The sequence below is a fragment of the Seriola lalandi genome, unplaced genomic scaffold (genome assembly GCF_002814215.2).
Source record: "Seriola lalandi dorsalis isolate HSWRI2012SDOR001 ecotype SW California unplaced genomic scaffold, Sedor1 jcf7180002054770, whole genome shotgun sequence".
NCBI lineage: Eukaryota > Metazoa > Chordata > Actinopteri > Carangiformes > Carangidae > Seriola > Seriola lalandi.
Window position 1 is genome coordinate 57,211 of NW_019525323.1, and position 19,182 is coordinate 76,392.

General features: G+C 40.7%; 1 protein-coding gene and 1 pseudogene across 1 annotated transcript in view; one reads left to right on the plus strand and one right to left on the minus strand.

Moving 5' to 3' along the window:
- Positions 1 to 19,182, minus strand: part of rassf3 (Ras association domain family member 3) — a 75,133-nt gene that overhangs the window by 29,844 nt on the left and 26,107 nt on the right. The gene's annotated exons all lie outside the window — the stretch shown is intronic.
- LOC111669096 (cilia- and flagella-associated protein 45 pseudogene) lies at positions 9,494 to 11,236 on the plus strand (annotated as a pseudogene).

Genomic DNA, 19,182 nt, shown 5'->3' on the forward strand with positions numbered 1-19,182 from the left:
ACACACACATATATGTATATATGAACTCTTTCCCTCTCCCACTTTTCTCTCTAACACACACAGTCCTGACAAACACCTCATATTCTCCATGACGCAGGTGGTTCCTTTCAAAGGCAGATTTATCTTATTATAAACCACAGCCCACTGCTGAGTTAGAGGAGGGGTGTGTGTGTGTGTGTGTGTGTGTGTGTGTGTGTGTGTGTGTCCGTGTATATGTGTGTGTGTTTCCAGGCATAAAAGCACTCCGGCTGTGTTTGAAGAGATAGCGAGGGCTGCACAGTTTAGAACAATTCCACTTATGTTTCCTTTAGAAAAGGAAAGCGTCGTCGTGGAGAGAGAGAGAGAGAGAGAGAGAGAGAGAGAGAGAGAGAGAGAGTCTCATAAAAAAAGCTTTATGTAACCTGCAGACGGTCAACAGAGACTGGACTTCAAAACACCAAACTGCAGCACACACACACACATACTGACACACACAACTCTGTTAACATAAGCTCATATGTGCAAAGTAATGACGAAAACTTAATCAATCCTCTACTTTTGACCTGATCTGTAATTGCAATGCTGGGTAATATTAAAAAGGGGCCTTGTAAATGTTATTACTGCCATTACACCATGAAGTGACTGTCTGTTGATGTCTGTAACCGTTGGCGCTGTGCGCGTCTTTGTATGTGCGTAGTTATAAAGCCTGGCTGCGATTCAATTTCCCTGTAAGGGACAATAAAGATACTTCGAACTTTAACACTGTTGTTGCTGAGAAATATATTGTCCTTGTAAATTGAATTGATCTCAGCAGCGTTCAGACCAGCAAGGAACACAAAAAATGAAAACGAAAGTCAGACTGATAACATTTTTCTTGGCAGGTAGAGGCAAAGTTTACTACCGATTAACCACAGGCTGACACCATTGCTGCTGAATAAAACCTTCCCATTCCAATTCCAGCCGGTTCATCAAGTCGGATGAGGTACAATCATCGCGGCTCCCATGGACGTGACGTCCTGTGTTTATGGTTAACATGGCGGTGTTGCCAGTGTAAACACTGTTAAAAAGGTTGACTGCAAGGACTTCAAAGCGCAACGGCAATTCATATAAAGGACACGTAAACTGTGTGCCAATCCAGGCGCCGCATCGCTCATTTGAAGCCCGGCAACGCAACTAGACTCTCAAAGGCTCCTTCAAATGTGACTGAGAAATGTTGCCTTCTTTTTCTTTCGTGGCTCAACATATCCCAAGATTCATTGCGCCGGGGTGATGAAAAGAATATGAGAGCAAACAACACCGTCAGAGAGCCTGAGGATTACATTTCCAAATCCAAGTGTTTGGTTTGAGCTCAGTTTAAGACGGTACAACAGTTCAAACTAAGGTCCTTAAAACATCAAGTTATGTGTGGTTAAAGCTGCTAGGTGTCAGGAGCCACAACCTGTGATGCAACGGTGAGGACGTGCTCAGCTGGTGATGCAAAGCGCAAATCCTCTCATTCTGGTTCTCCAAAGGATGCGACCTCTGAACTGGGACACAGCTACAGTCACTCATATGAGGCTTGATCTGCAGGATGACCAACTTACGGCGAATGAGGAAGCTTTAATCACAGACTCTTGTGAAATCCTCTTTTGGCTTCATTGTTTTCAACAACAGATTGGACTGCGTGACTCTCCCGCAACACGTATTTACATTAAGTTTAATTTAACGACCAAAGGAAAAAGAATCTGAGACTTTATTTACCAGCCGTTAAAAGAGGAGTGATGCTTAGTGGGTCACGGGTTTAATCCGCATCAGTGGATGTGGCCTAAGAGTCTTTGGGGAGGATCAAAACGGGCCAAGGACGGCTCGACTCAAGACTCAAACCTGAACTTATAGGCTTATACTGTAGATACAGTATCAGACAGGAGGCTGCTGCCAGGCTCAAACTGGGCGCTGCTGCCAAACGTTTGCCAAATTACAGCTCTAACATCAACATGGCAGGAACTGTGTCAGGAGAGTGACACAGTTTCAGTCAGGAACAAAAGACCTTACTTAGGTCTTCTGTGCAACGGTTTAATTGACGTAGTGAAGCACTGAAGACTAAGATGAGAAGAAAACTTTAAATACTTAAGTGACAATTTTAGGGAAAAATTAAGGAGAAGACTTAAGGGTGTTTTGTGCAACTGGTTTTATTTTAAGGAAACCTTGACTCAGACTTTAAGGGAAATCTTAACTTTAAGGTGTTTTGTGAAACTGGCCCCAGGTTTCAGAAACAAGAAAGTGGTTGCAGGAAAAAGGGAGACGGTTAATTCCTTTATATGATGGGATAAACTCTCTTGTATCAAACATGTCCTACGTTTCCCAGTTGCAAATTAATAATACCTGAAAACCAGTTACCAAGTGAGCAGGAAAATCTAAATACAGGGGCTTTCTGATTGGCTGGAAAAGGTTGGGAACCACTCATATGGTTTTCCTGTAAAGTTTTATAGCTTAGCACCCCAAATAACACCAATGAACATCATAAAAAAATACACTTTTATGGATTTAAATATTAACCTTCCTGGAAGAGGAGTGTACAGTAAGCACCATATAGTCAAATGAGTGTGTGATTCTTATTTAGGCAATAATCCATATGACCTTAAATAATTAGAAAACAAACTTCTGAAAAACACTGTCCTAGTAAATGTGATGAAACAAGGAAATAACATGGAAGTGTACGTCTTTATCTCATCAAAGCAGATGATAAGTGTTTTAGCCAACCAACAAAAGGTGTAACATCTTTAAACCGTTTCATTCTGTGACTCTGCAGCAAGTAGAGCAGGTGCCTCGAGTCACCAACATGTTAATCAGTTCGGCCGCAGTGACTAAACAACAACAAACCGAGGGCGGCCTTGCTGGCGTTGAGAGAACAGGAAGCAGGGCAGAGAACAGGCAGGAAGTGACATACAATGCGGGAGGAACCAGGACGACGGGAGGAGAGAAAGGGGATGGAGGGGGGTGAGGAGGAGAAAACAGAGTGGGGTGGAAGGAAATCTAGAGGGGGAGAATGTGGGAAAGGACGGATTTGGATTCACATGTACATGAGGACAGGAAAGAAAACACAGGATTTTAGAGAGAGAGATGACACTATAATGAAAATACGCCAAAGCTTTAGACTGAACTGATTAGACTTTCTCCATTTTAAATGCTGATGTGACCGAACCTTTAATGCCGTTTCATCGGCTCTTCCACCCTGATCAATAAAAAAGAAACACTAATTATATTTGAACTAATTTCTGAGATAAAATTTATCACATATAAGGATATGTTCTTTATATTACTGTTCATATTATTCATGATGAATAAGCCGCTTTTAAAAAGATTGCCAATTTTTCATAGATTAAGCCATTAATCGATAAATTAAAAAAAAATAATCATCAGATTAAACAATAATAAAAATAACTCAGCTGCAGCCCTTTACACTTTTAATTCAAGTCGAAGAATGTCAGTCTTCAGGTCACAACCCATAGACCTGCACAACCAGTGACGAGGGGTCATTAGAGGTCATTAAGTAGACATTGTTCTCTAAAAGGGGTCAAAGGGCAAAAGTAATTGGAATCATTGCAACAGGAGACGAATAATAAATAATAAAAACACTGAACGCTCAATAAACGCTCCGACTGAAACAGATTCAGTTTACAGGTGAGGTATGACCGAAGTCTGAAAAGCAGAAAGAGGTGTGTCAGTTTGCTGCGCTGATATCATAGTAGGTTATTGAGAGATAAGATCTCCCACTCAGTCAGGCAGTCTGTCCGTCTATCAGTTGCCCTTGGAGATAAAACCCATAAGGCGCTTTTTCCCACAGCGGCTGATAAGGAAGTTAAAATCTAAGTTCAACAGTGGGGAATGACCTCACTTTAAAGCGAGCTGGGACTCTAAGAAAAATTCCCATAACACACACACACACACACACACACACACACACATAAACAAGAATAAACCTAAAAGCAGAGATAAAGTAATCAAGTGTCACAAAGACTGGTTTTGAATGCATCTAAAAGATATTGTAAAACACACCTTCAGCGGGCTGCAGGGTGTGGCCAGGTATAAAAATACTGCACCATAAATCTGCAGTTATCACACACTGTGCTGTACACTATGATATCAATTCATTTTAAAAAGGCAAACACAGCCTGAGCTTCGTCTCTGTAGCTGTAAACACTGCGGCCCAAGTCGGCTTTTCTGTGAACACACACTTCACTGAACGACTTGTAAGGAAATACCACTTCCTATTCTAAGGATTGACACACACGCACACACGCACACACGCACACACGCAAAGAGCCGAGTTTTTCTTCTCATGAATCTGTGACACAGCGGTGATGAGGGCAAAAACGTTAATGCTGTCATGTTACACTGCTGCTGAAATCATAAGCCGATTTATAGGCCGGGAGTTCAGCTTTTAGGAGGTGGTAGCTTTTATGATTTCTGAGCTCAAGTTGAATATTTCCATTGAATAGGTTGTATATTGTATAGAGTGTATATAAGAACTAGGTACTGTTTGCACTATCAAATTAGGAAATGTTTTTATTTTTATATTTATTCCAAATTAAACGCCATCTAAACACAAGCATTTGTATGCAAGCTTTGTATAAATAAAATACAGCATCAAATTACTAAAATTATGTATCAAATCATAAAATATCTGATCAATAAAAATGAGCAAACAAGCAAACCAAACCAAAATACAAAAAAACACCTAATTTTTCAAAGGTTTATGATTCCAAACCAGTAATTTGTCACATACGAGGAGGTGTTTCGTGCTGCTTTTTGGTAGAAAAGGTCAAATAAAGACAAAGAAATATTATCTATGTTTCCATTCTGTTTAATGTTTACTGTTTTGAACTTGTATTTCCTGATTCTGGGGCATTCAGAGTATGATGTGGGACATCAAACCTGCAGAATTTCCCATGACGGACAACTTTGCCGCCTCCAACCTGTTTTTACTCATTGATTTACATTTTTGCTGTTTTTTAAAAAATGAAAACATTGTAGTTTTACTTCCACTTTGGGTGTAGACCCATGTGGGGTCATGTGATGGTAAAAAGCTGATTCAGGGTTAATGAATCCATGATAACAAAGTATAAAGCTCCATATAGAAACTTCACAAATTGCCAGATTTATTTTATGTTCTAGCACCAAAACTGGAAACTGTAAATTTCCCAAAAGTGTGAGTTTGAGTGTGTGTGTCCTTTAGCCCTGTAAAGTGTGTTTTTCCTGCATCTGACCCTTTAATCTAAGAGTGATCTACATAAATTTCTCTATTGTTAAAAATGAGATTAATTGAGGTCAGTGGGAGTGTCCCTGCTGCAACATGGCCGTGAGCTCCCGACATCACGTCTGAAAGATGGTTGAATATGCCACACAGTAAGCCTACAGTCTGTGAGTGTGAGTGTGTGTGTGTGTGTGTGTGTGTGTGTGTGTGTGTGTGTGTCCTGGGGGTTGGGTGGGATTACCCTTTAGTGTTTTTTCATGAGACACAGAAACCCACTGGTCAGCGTGACATTTCCCGACAGAAACTCCATTCACACACCGAAAAGGTGGATGGGAGGGTTGGCGGGCGAGATTGTGTGTGTGTGTGTGTGTGTGTGTGTGTGTGTGTGTGTGTGTGTGTGCGTGTGTGTGTGTGTGTGTGTGTGTGGATGGGGAAAGGGTATAAACCCTCAGTCTCTCAGTCTAGAGATGAATCCTCAGACTAATACATCTCATTTCCCTGTTTGACCATCAGTCCTTCAGCCCTTCTTCTCCTCTCTGTTTGTCCTCGCTCTCTCTGTTTAAACTGGAGCTTATTAAACTCCGATTTCTCATATGGACCACAGCCTGGCACCTTGATTAAGAGCTACGAATGGCCTTGCTGCTGCTACTGCAACAAGTATACAGAGCACAAACTTCCGTATTTTCTAATCTATAAAAACACACATGAATGCACCATTCTTTGCAGCCAATTTGCACTTTCAATGGCTTTTCAATGGAAACTTTTTAAAGGAAAAACTTGTGTGTGGGAAAATCTAACTGGATGTAATGCCCAAATCAACTCTACAGTATATAATGGGAAATATTCCCATTGTTTTGTCACCACTACTATAAGAAATGCAGCACTCAAAAAAACATGTTTGCAACTGAACAAAGTACTGTGTTTAACTTTGATTACACCCTGACTAATAATGACTTTGCTGATTGTAATGGCCTGAGCTCGCTTATCAGAGATATATCAGTATTTGTTTATGTGTTGGTCAATAAGTAACAAGAAACTTGCAGTACAGAAATGGCAAGTATATAATTTAGATTTAAGTCAATAGTTTTAAGGACAATTCGAACGTCTCGTTTCAAAGTTGTGTCGTCTGGCGTTTGCTGACACAACAATTTCAGTGTCATTTAAAGCATGCTGTCAGTTTTACTACGGTTACCACGTTCTCAAATTTCCAAGCCTCAGGCAACTCCTGTAATCTATTACAGCCTCCATACAAGAACAACTCATTGGTAAACATACATACACATCAACTCTCACCATAACTTTCTATTTTTCCCGATTACAGAACCAGCAATTTCATACGGCGCTCCCACACATTTTCCCCCCCCAAAGGACGCGTCCTCTGTCTAGTTGTAATTACTGCTGGCGTGTGGGAAACCGCCAGGCTGCTTCCAGCGTCCCATTTCAGGTCCGGAGCCACAGTTTAAGACGCCAACAGGTCACAACCTTCTCTCTTGCAGCACTGTATGGGCCACATTGTGCATCCACATAAACACACTGCCATGAGGAATTAGGACGTGCGTTAAAGGGCCCTTCATGGAAAAGTTAAGGGGTCATGTATTGCTGTAGAATATGCAAGAAACCCAATGTCACACACACACACACACACACACACACACACACACACACACACACATTATGTGGGCAGAGGAGAAGAATAGCTTGATTCTGCTACAGTATGCTGAGTGTTGAAAGTGTGGCACAAACCAGCTGTGTTTGCAAGACTGTCTGAGACACAGTGAGCATGTGTGTGAATGCATCTGTGTGAGTGAGCCACTTGAAGACTGTAGCAGGCCTGTATTTACACAAGGACCTGAAGAGTGACCTAATTTTTTTTTTTTTTTGAGTTCCAGACATGATAAAGCCGGACGACTTTGATTTTGACTCAATCCAATGTTCAGTCCAGACCTAATTCTCACAGTCTGCAGGCAAGGAAAGACGTCACAAAACAAATTGAAATCTAGGTTGGAATGCATTATTTAATTTAAGCTTGTTTCAACTAGTGGGTGGGGGCCAAAATGGGCCACAAGGTTGGGGGGTTGTGATGGGCTCATCCGAGTGTAATAACCACTGACCTGCTAATCACAGTCTCCTACTTCTATATTATTTTTCTTTATTCTGTGTTTATGTGCAAATAGGTAAAACAACTTTAAATTTTAAAGACACTGATCTGCAACAGGGGGGGGGGAACTCAACACTTATTGTCAGATGAAATGTAGGCTAAACCCAATAACTGTCAAAAGGGGATTAAGCCACAGACTCGGACTGGATGTTGTTTTTGTAATGCAAATTATTCCTACAACTTGTCCCAACACTTAAACCACCAAAACCACATTGACAATTCTGTCGATTTAATGTTTCCTAGTTCACAGGCAAGTCAAAGCCAAAAAGTAGAACATAAAACTTTATAAATTAAAAAATGTTAAGGGTCTTCTGGTAAATTCGGCATAGATGACAATCTAAAAACTCATAAGCTTTACTACTGGCTCTGCTTCATCCACAGTGTATATTGCTGGGCGAAGGTAACAGGACACAACAGGTGAACCAACTTTAAAGTGATCATTTAATTTAAATGAGTGCAGTTTTTTTCATACTGAATGAATGCCGAACTCAAGTATGACTCCTAAATAATTGTAAATCCTCTTCAGGATATTTATATTTCATATGTGCTTTTGTTAGTGATTTATTAAATATTGAATTAGCAGATTGTTGAATGAAGTTCTGAGCAACGCCCCTTCTGACTGAGACAAGTGGACTTTTAAGAGTAGGTTTACCAAGCAGCACCTTACGGGGGGGGGGGGATTATACTGAAATAAGCACATAGTATTTATCATGTTTACCTTGCTTTCTGTGACTTTGCCGGAAGGTTTTTTGAAGAAAGAGGTCCTGGCCGTGAAAAAATACTCTTCGGAGTCCTCCTCCAAGCTGCTGTAGCCACTGCTCATCGTGCTATTCCACGTCATTTGCGGGGAAAACTTCTCTACTCGAACTCGGCCGCATCAAAACTCCCCCCCCCCCCAAAAAAAAAAAAACTGAACTAATTGCAAATTAAACTCCAAAACACGCCGAGAAAAAACCGGGCGGACAAGCCGTCTGTGTCGCCTTGACTGGGGGAATCGCTGTTCGCTCAGGACGTGGATGGTTTCCTGTTTCAAATCCGCTCAACTTGTCTCCTCGATCCACCTTCCTCTTCTCCCGTCAAACACGCGCACTCTCCATTCAAACTCATTCAAAATGTTCCCATTTTTGACAAGAAAGTGCGAGGTGTTACGAAGAAAATGTGTCCGCCAACCGTTAATAATTCACCACTTAAGAGGGAGAGAAAACGGAGGAAAAAAAAACCCCGAGTAAAACTCCGCTTCAACGACGCCGGTCCCGTTACACTGTTGAATGTATTGGTCTAACTTATCTGTGTGACAGCCAGCTACAGTAAGACCACGCCCACTACGAGCACCAACTCGAGCCAACCAATCACCTGTGTGATAGTTAAAGCGGTCACGCCCAATACAACTCGACAGCCAATCAGCGCTTTGATGGCTAGTTTGACTGCAGCTGAATATAATTTGTGTTGCAGATGATTAAAAACTGTTGAATAAATAAATAAATAGGGCGTGATTCATTTACATAGTAATGTACACACAATAATAAACAGTCTTCTATGTAGTTTATTTTGATTTTCTGAAAATTTGGCCAATGTGAAAAATTTCAAAGGATTTTATTTTTATTATAAGACACATTTGACCTTTTTTTTTTAATGATAATGACATCTTTTTTCATTTTTATCTAGATTTTTATGTGCATGAAATTTCTTGTATTATGATGCACTTTGAGCTTGTATTGAGGCTGCTATACAAATTAAGATTACTGTTATTATAATTATTTTTTTCATTTATTTATTTATTTTTTTACCACTAGCCCCCACCCCCTCCTGCATAGAGCATTGTTAGCAGGAGAAGGAAGGGAAGCATCAGGCCAGTTTTAATGAGACATAACATGCTTTAAAACTGATGTCACATAAGCTGTGATGTCATCAGTGATATGGAATGTAGCTCTCAACAGGTGATGTCAGCAGTGATGTCAGCAGCTGCCTTTGATGTTGGATTCTAGGTAAGTAGCTTTATAACAAAGCATTTACCTTGTATTATCAAGTCTGTGAAGACAAGTACTACAAAAGTTCCCTTTTCACAAACTTTTTTTTTTTTCCAAACTGTTTTCTGTTGCCCTGTACTCCAATAACCGAGGACCATGAAAAAGGCATCCGGCAAAACGACCTCAAAGACCAGACAGTACCGGTACCGCACAGTGGCCCCTACCTCTCAGGTGGACGAAACCCTGTTTGGGAACCAAAAAGCGAGACCACCAGACAAGTCCAAGAAATACCAAAAAGGTGAGACTATTCAAATCATCACCAGGGACCAAATTCGCAGTATCAAGATCCCGAGGGATCCTTCAGACTCCATCAATCTTCCATCAGCTGAGTTTAAGAGAATCATCTCAGCATCCCAAGTTACGACAAAGGAGGAGACTGAGGCCTTGAAGGAAGCTTATCGGAGGAAGAAAGAGGCAGAATTCAAAGCTGCAGAGGAAAGAAAGCGCCAACTCTATGAGATAGACCTGTCCCGTACAGAGAACCCCGCCCTGGCTGACCTGGAACGAGATGCCCAGAAATGGTCGGAATACTTGATGAAGCGGGTCAACGCTGAGATGGAACAAGAAGAAGAGATCAAGAATCTCAACAAGCTGATCCTGAATGCTCAGTGCCAATCAATCCGCGATCAACAGATCCAGGAGAAGAAAAAGATCCAGGCAAAGTTGTCAAAGGAGGAGAGGCGTCTTGATGCCATGATGGAGGTGGACCGCCTCAAGGCCTTGGAGACCGAGGGTCAGATTGAGGAGCTGCAAAAAAAGCAGAGGGTCAAAGGAATGCAGCAACTTCACCATCAGATCCAAGTACGTCTGGAGGAGAAGCAACTGCAAGACGTGACAAAAGAGTTAGAGAGACAACACATGCAAGAGACCCAGGAGAAAATGAACCTGGAAGACCTCGAGGCCTTGGAGAAGAAGAAGCTGCAGCAGCAGCGTTTGCACATGGAGGTCATGCGAATCAATGCTGAGAATATTCAGGCCAAGGAGCAGAGGAGAGAGGAGGAGAGGCTGGCTGACTTGAGAATTATGGAATACAACCAAAGGAAACTGGAGCAGGAGGCTGAATATGAGGCGGAGCAGAAACGTGTCAAGAGGGAGAAAGAGTCGGTGATATCCAGGCTGAGGACCCGGCAGGAGAAAGTCAAAGATTACATGGCAGAGCAGAATGAACGCCACGCTCGCAGGATCCAAGAAATCAGCGACAGACAATGGAGGAGAGAACAGAAAGAGCTGGCTCTAAAGAAAGCACAAGAAGAAGCCATGCTGAGGGCAGCTCGCATGGAGCAGGTTCACTGCAAAGAGCGCTTCCTGTCCATGGAGGCTGGCCGGGAGAGGGCCGACTTTAACAGGGTGCTGAAAGTGCAAGAGCAGGCACTAGTCAGACAGAAGGAGATGGAGGAGAAGCAACGTGAGAAAGCGCTGCGTCATGCAGACACAATCCGACAACAGATAAGGGAACATGAGCTCTCAGCCATCGCCAAGCGCAGAGAGATCTTCCAGCAGGCGCATGAGCTGACCAATGAAGACCATGAAAGACTTGTGCGCCTCAATGAGGTCAAAGAGACGAAGCTGAAGAAGCTCAGGACCATGGGACTCTCTGAAAAATGCTGCAAGGAAGTGGAGAGGAAGGCAAGGGACTGCACACAGAACCCCCAGTGTGAGGAACAGCAGAATCTGCCAATGATGCATAAGAAAAGCAGTGAGGCTGACCTGAGTACAACCTTCCTCCCACCCATTTCCAATCCAGCTAAAGACACCGTCCGTAACCTCCAGTACTCTGACTCAAACACCTGCCTCCCGCCCATCCGAAATGCTTTACCACAGAGGTCCAGAAACCAATGATCTGGACCAGCCTAATATCCCACACCCTTTCCCTTCCTTACCCTCCAACATTTCCCTTCTCTTTCTCTTTCTCTTTCATTCCTTTTAAACTTTCCTAAGTGGGTTTTCTCCAGAAAGTTGACTCTTTTTTTTAAGTTTACTAACATGAATGAAACTTTAAATTTGCAAAAACAAAATCAGCTTTCACTAACAACAGTATGCATGCATAAATAAAAAATAAATAAACTGATAAACTGGACTTGCCTCACATAATGTTCACACTTCTGTGGCTATGGTTTCCATGACAATATGGACTCTAAAACCCAGAATTTTTGCAATGAAGATAAGCATCTACATATAAAGGGTGAACCTGTGTACTGCTATATACCATGTAGAAATTACTTCAAAATAAAATAAATAAATGAATATTCAAGTTAACAAATTCCCTTTTTTTCTCCCTTCATCTTGTCTTGTTTTATTAGCCTAAATGAAATAAGAAATAAACATAAAAACTAGTATTTGTAGCATAAGATATTGAAATATGCCAACTCTGATATGTTCACACTCAAAGCCTCAGGTGTTGAGCTTCATGAAAGTGGACGGAGCTTTGCAACACAGCACACACAACATAGCGACGCAGCGCATGCAATGCAACGCAACACAATGCAGGCAAGTTATAGTCAAGCTTGCACTTTTTACCCTCTGCTGACATTTGAAGTGCCCACAGGCAAAATGAGGGCGTCCTTTCTCTCCTCACTGGCAGGGCCACCGAGTCATGGAGCCCTCAAACCTCAGCTCATTCATAACAAAGCTTGAAAAACACACCACCGACAACAATATAAGTTACGCACATTCCTAAAATAAATGTCAGGGGTCAGCTACCGAACAGCGGCCCTCAGCAGATCTGAGAGATTTGACCCTGTTTTCATTTATAACCTGAAACACACACAGACATTTTGAAGATTGAAGATTCTTACCTCGATCAACAGGCAACAAACTATGGCTAGCTTTCCAAGTTTTGTCCTCTGCATCATGTTTTTCCTGCTCCAGCCAGCATCAAGTAAACTAAAAATACAGACACCAAAGGCATTTAATAGCTACTTGCTGCCGCTGGACTGACGCATTGTGTGTGTGTGTGTGTGTGTTTAATTGCTAAGGCCCGTGTATAAACCCGTCTCACTGGGTGGAACGATCTCACTGGCAGCTGACATTTTAAATGCCTTAATGCTAGAGGTATGTCAGTGTGTTGTTCGTGGGAGGTAAAGCTTAAATTTCACCTGATTAGCACCCAATGTCCCAGTAGCTACACACAGCCATTTTAAAATAAAAACAATGTGATTTTTTTTCATACTTTAACAGCCTTTACCTGCAGTGAATGTTTTAATGAGCTCAAAACCAAAGCACCCCAGCTAGAATGAGGATAATTATCTTTTTTTTCTTCCGTTTTGAATGTAATTATACTCTGTGAAAATTAGCCTGAGCCCCCAAGGTGTTTGCTAATGGTCAGTTTGTTTTGTGCCTAGTCCTTACAAATGTTTGCTCTGCCTCAAATTCACTCAATGAACCTGAGAAGAGGCCTCAGGCAAGAAGCTCCATTTTACCATCAGTCCAATTTTCTTTTGCAACTAATCCCCACTCCCAACTCCATAAGACTCAAGTATCAAAATAGAAACCAACTGAAAACAGGGTAAAAATTATACTGGTACATTCATATTGATTAATAACCACAATGCTTTATAGACCAGGGCAGTAAATCTGAATGTTTTTGGACTCTTGCAAATGTTTGCTCTGGACAATGGGAGGCTCAGGATAGAATCAGCCAAACCCAAATGAGAAGTCATGTCTCCATGTGGTGTGGTTTGGTCTTACCATAAGTCTTGGTTCTGGTGCAGAGATGCAGCCAGAGTCTTAACCTTTTTACAGAAAGACAAGACAGGCCTTTTGTGGCAGGAAATACTGAGTAATAAAATGTATTATTGTTTGACCAGAATAGGTTTTGATGGTCGTCACTGATATTTTTGGATCAAAGCATATTCTGTGAAAACATTCAGTGTTGACATTTTTGAATTTTAGCTACATATCTCAACAGCTATTGAATGGACTGTTATGAAATCTGGTTCAGACATTTATGTTCCCCTCAGGATGAACTGTGATCACTTTGGTAATCCCCTAATTTTTCTATCTAGCGGTTGTCCAATACTTTGGTTTTATTGCCTAAATACCTACAGAACTATTGACAGCATCCTAGCATAGCATAGCTTAGCATCCTAACACACTAAATTAAGATAATATGGTAAAAAATATACCCTTTTAACATCAGGATGTTAGCATTGTCACTGTTAGCATGTTGGTATTTAGCTCGAACCATCGCTGTGCCTAAGGCTACACCCTCACAGAGCTGCAAGCATGGCTGTAGGTTCTTAGTCTTGTTCTACCATATCTAACATGTACGTGTAGCTACACAATAAAACTAAAGTTAAAAAACCACCAGTATCAGTCTACTAAATTACACCAAAGCTAAATTTCGAGTTAAGAATGAGAAATGTGTTATTTTCAGAATTTAAAGGAGCTATTTGTAAGTTTAGCTATTGCTACATAGCTAGCATTAGCATTAACAACTGTTTTCTTCACAGTCTTGGTGAGAGCTTCAGAAATCGTTGCGTTTCCAAGACGAGGTTATAACACGTCCTCTGAGCATCTACTTCTTCAGCGCAGAGTGACTTGGTATCGGAAAATGACAAGACAGTCCAAGCTAGCTAGCCGGGACAAGCTGGTTAGCATGCTAACTTCAGTAGAAGAAAAGCCGTGATAGAAATAGAAGAGAAATAAGACGATTGGTTTCCACTGCTGGAGACAGCTGTTGAGAAAAGGGATGACGTTTGATGCTGAACTCGCAGCGTAAGTTAACAGCGGTTAATACTAACGTTGGCTTTGTAGCAACACAGCCTGCAGCTAATTCTTCTACAGGAATATTCAGAAGCCGTTTTTACAATGTGTTTCTCATGTGGTTTATCCAGAAATGCACCTATAGGGCCCGCATGCTGTCGTCACAGAGCATTATAAAACAAAGAACAGAATCAAAAACGTACTGAAAGCTTATTATACAGTATGTTCAGTCAGGCGGCACCCTGACCCATTGCTGAGTTTATGTGGTAGTAAACTCGATCAGAGTTTTACTCATGTTTTCAGCGGGTGGTGTGTTAAAGTCTACACTGCGCCTTCATGGGCCAAAGACTGGAAGCTATTACTGAGCACAGAGATAATTTAAATTGTAAGTACCTTCTGTTTTCAGCTACTTCCTGGACAGCACACAGAGTGAATGATTTTTAACATTATATGTTGGTATAACAGCCCACCCAGCTGCAGAAAAAAAAAAACCATCAGCAAAGCAGGTTCAGCTGCAGGGTGAAATCTACGGTACATCTGCACTAAATCAAGCCAAACCCACACACACACACACACACACACACACACACACACACACGTGCACGCATGCATACATACATGCAGCAGCACTGAGAACAACCAATGGACTAGCTGGGAGATTTTTAAGACAGACAGGCTCTAATTTAAAACCAGCAGGGTTAGAAAAGAGACCAAAAATAAATAAAACACATCTGGGGCAGCCAAACCACCATCTTATCCTTTAAAATACTGCAGTGATCCGTCAAAGACACTCACACACACACACACACACACACACACACACTCCACAGATAAGCAGGCATGCCACCATCATGTTCCTAAACAGCCCAGTGATTCAGAAGAAAGGCAAAGACAGAAATACATACTTAAAAAGTCTTAAGTGGATTTTTTTAACCAAATCAGAAAATATTTGTATTCCTTTACTTCTCTTACATTATTTCTGTCCAGTAAAAAACTGTGAACTGGTGCCTGACAGCTGATATCGGTCTTAACTGTCAAATATAAATCAATAAATCATATCATCAAACACTTTTACAGTCATCGACAAATATGTAATCAATCAAACTCCAATTGATTCTTCATATCAGAAATGGACCACATTGATCTATTGGCAGCTATGTTAACATACAGACATATAGAGTCTGTGAGAGACACATTGATTACAAAAGCTGATTACACTTGATCATTTTGACCAATTTTGGACCTTGAATGCCTCAAAACAAAGAGTGAATTGCTGGTCAGGTCAGGTCATCTCAGAGAGCTGCTAATGTGAACAAAAATGTTGATGATATTGTGTAGAAGTCCCCACACTGAACCTTTAGCAGCCCTATACATCAGTGATTCATTAATGAACCGTTTACCTGCTGATTACACACCTATAAACAATAATAATACCTGTGTCTCACTTCATATACTCTCAGCTTCAGCTCTACTAGAGCTGGACCGAGAGCCGCGGCGAGGACAAACATGCACAGACACACACTCGCATTCACGGAGAGGTGTGAGTGTGTGTTGTCGCTGGTGTCAATCTGCTGTCCAGTCGCTCTGGCCTGGAGCCAGTCGGGTTACACATTACCCACATTCCTGTGCAGGCAGCTCCTGACGAACATACAGACACTATACTGTAACTGTGTGGCTGGTAATGTGAAGCGGACAACAGTAAGATTAAAAGGTTAAAGCTTTCCCATGGCACCAAAATGAATATATTATTCTACATTTTGGATGAAGTCCATAACAAAATGTAATCGTGTTGGACAACGCTTCTCCAGTACAACACGAAACTCTGATTCAATGCAACAGGAAATAACATATTTGTGTTTATTTATATATTTCATGATAAATTAAAGGATCACATACTTTTTTATAGCCTGAAAACTTCACACATCAAACCTCAAATAAAATCCCCCCAAAAAACTCTGGATTATCTTACAAATTCATTGTCACCAAGCATAAAGGGTCAGTTCACGTAAATGATAAAAAGTATATATGAATTCAGCTCCACTGTGGTAAAACAAATCTCACAGACAGATGTTTCAAAACCTCTGCAGATAAAACTAAAATTATCTGCATGGCAAGGTGGTACAAAATCTGTCGATCAAAGTAGAACATTACAAACTATTAACTTGTATTTTATTAGGACATAATCCTTTGGCATAATAATTAAGAGATTTAATTGCAGAAAAAAGGAAAAAGGGGGAGAAAACTGAGAAAAAGAACCTATAACACTCGTTTATATTGTCACTTAGTTTGATAACTTAGCTTAAGTCATTCCGGACAGTCTGGTCTATGTGGCCTCTTCTCGTTGTGTAAAACTGACATTTTGAAGAAACTTTTGTTCTCAGTGGACAGAAACCACAATAAAAATATAAAGAAAAGTAAAGACGGCAACAACTCATGAATGAAATGTAGTAGAAGAATGTGGTTTGGTGGTTTAGTGAGACGATTGATCGGCAGATCTGCAGTCGCAGTTATACATTACATACATTCCAGTGCGGGGGCAGCACCTTTTGTTTACTGTGTATAGCCTGGAGCAACAGTCAGTGCCGAGTTATTTAAGGTATTCTCTGCAAAACTTCTTCTTCACACTGAGGCTGTTTTTGGACTGAGCATCCTGCTAACTAATTATATCAGTAAGTTATTTAAAGATGAGTCCTTTGAGTTGTTTACAAAATAAAACAAGTAACTCATTTGTCCATGACGTCTAAATGAATCATGTGAGTCCTGTGACTGATTAACTCTAATAATAATTAAATGTTCTTTCATCATTTCAAGGGAAAAAAGGGCTATTATAAGTACATCATTTAGAAAAATTAAACTCAAAGTGTCACTTGAGTCCATTTCACATCTTAACAGTCACAGCCATTTTCATAATAAACAGTCTCTATCACATCTTAATAATTTCCCAGGCTGCTAAACCAGTGACATAAAGGTTAGAAAAGCTGCACTGGGTAAGACATGACGGCATCTGGGTCCAAAACAATCACTTAATAGTCCTTTAAATCCACTTGCAGGTATGTTTATTTTTTGTCTACTGCCTCAGCTGCGCTATATATTTATTTATATCCCTGCTATTTTAAAGATGTGTATAAAATTAAGACTACACTTTGGTTACCATCTTAAAGTATTGCATTTTGTGAAAGGGATTTGGTCTCCTGTGATGTCTACAGTCTATTTTTACACCCTGAGGAGAACAAGTCTTGTACCTGCAGCTGAAGGTCTGGTTAAACATTAATCCAGTTTCAAAGCAGGAACAGGCCTCCAACATCAATGTAGACTTAATGGGATAAAGCCACATCAAAGCATCAAGTGCAGGTGTAAAGAGGAATTAAAGAGCTTTTTTTATTATAAATTATGTCCACAGCTTTGTACTTATCAAGTCATGTTATCTTTGTACTCACCATTAATTAAATTACATTATCTCGCTTAAGATTGAATTAATAGATAATAGTTAATAAGGATGTTTTTTTTTTTGTTAAGCTAAGTGTAATGGATTGAAAAGTATTTGTACTAGCATACCTGGCTAGCTAGCTGCTAACATAACCGAGCGCTACTTCCTGTTTTATTTTCATAGCTAAAAACATTTTGTGGGGTCACAGAGTTTAGCTAGCGTTATCCTCCTCTTTACTGGATTTGGAGAAGTTTTGTCTTAAGAGAAGTTTAAGCTAACATTAGCTTAATTAACTAGTTAGTTAATATTTCAATTTCGTGACTGTGGCTAAGTTTGGCTTTAGAGGCTTGAGAAGGGGCATTGTGGGTAGATATGCATGGAGGGTAACAAGTCACGCTCTGGGAGAGGTCAGGGCGGAGGGCAGTGAAGGGTGGGCAAGGGTGAAAGGTCAAAGAAAAGTTGGTACAAGAGAGAAAAAGACAAGAGAGGGATTTGCGCAGGTGTGTGTTTGAAAATCCAGCGTGATTCTTTTTTTCTGTAGGTGGGTGTGTGTCTGCTCTCTAATTGAAAGGCTGGGGAGTAATGAGCGGTGGGTGTGTGTGTTTTAAACTACTTTAAAGGTGAGAACCAACAGTGAGTGTGTTTCTGTTGGGAAATGGGACTTTCACAGCTCAACATCTGAACTGACACACTGACCTATAACCTGCTAGTTTCTGCTAAAAATCTGATTTAAAGTTACACAAAAGTTAAACTGCACTCATTAATGACAAAACAATGTAAAGGGTATTTCTGTGTCTGCTCTGGGGAACCTTCTTTAGCTTGTTTATTTTCTGTCAAATTGATAAACCAAAGAGTTGGACATACCAAGACCATGTGGCTAAGACTAAGACCAAGTCAGTCAATTCTTTTTCTTTTCTTTTTGTAGAGTTTCTTTGTTTGGGTTCTGTCACAACCAGCTATAACCTCAAAGATGTGAACACATGACAAAGATGGCCGCCAACCGGCAGCTGACCAAAAACATGACCGGACATATATTTTCTGCGCCTGCATAGAAGCGAATGACTTCTTGGGAGTTTCTGTTCCTCATCCAAAGAAACGTCACAGAAACACAAAACAAAACTACCATTTCTACAAAACTGGGAACCTTATTGAACACATACACACACACACACACATATATATATATATATATATATATACTACATATACTCAGAATATGAAGCGAGAATGCGTCTAACGAATGGTTGCATCTGGCTTTAGAAACGATTCTCAGCTAAACGTCTGGTATTTTCAACCTGTGGTCTTCTGTCTGTGAAAAACAAGGGTTAAAAAAATTAAATCAAAAATTCATGAGGCCAATCAGAAGCTGAATTGTCGATGGGGCCAGAGACACTCCAAACATTCGCAGGTAACCTTTAGGTAGAGTTACCTAACGACGGTCAAACAATGCTTTAATGCACCAGGGCTTATTTAAGCAATGTTGAGCTACAGGTTGAAACCAAGATTAATTCAAGTGCCATTCAGGCTGTGGCCTGGTAACACTCACACTAATAACGCCTGAAGGTGCAAACATCACGTACACGGTTAGGAACGCTAAGAAAAAAGCTTAAGGACATAGAAACAGGAAACGTTCGTGGTAATGCAGAAGTAGTCC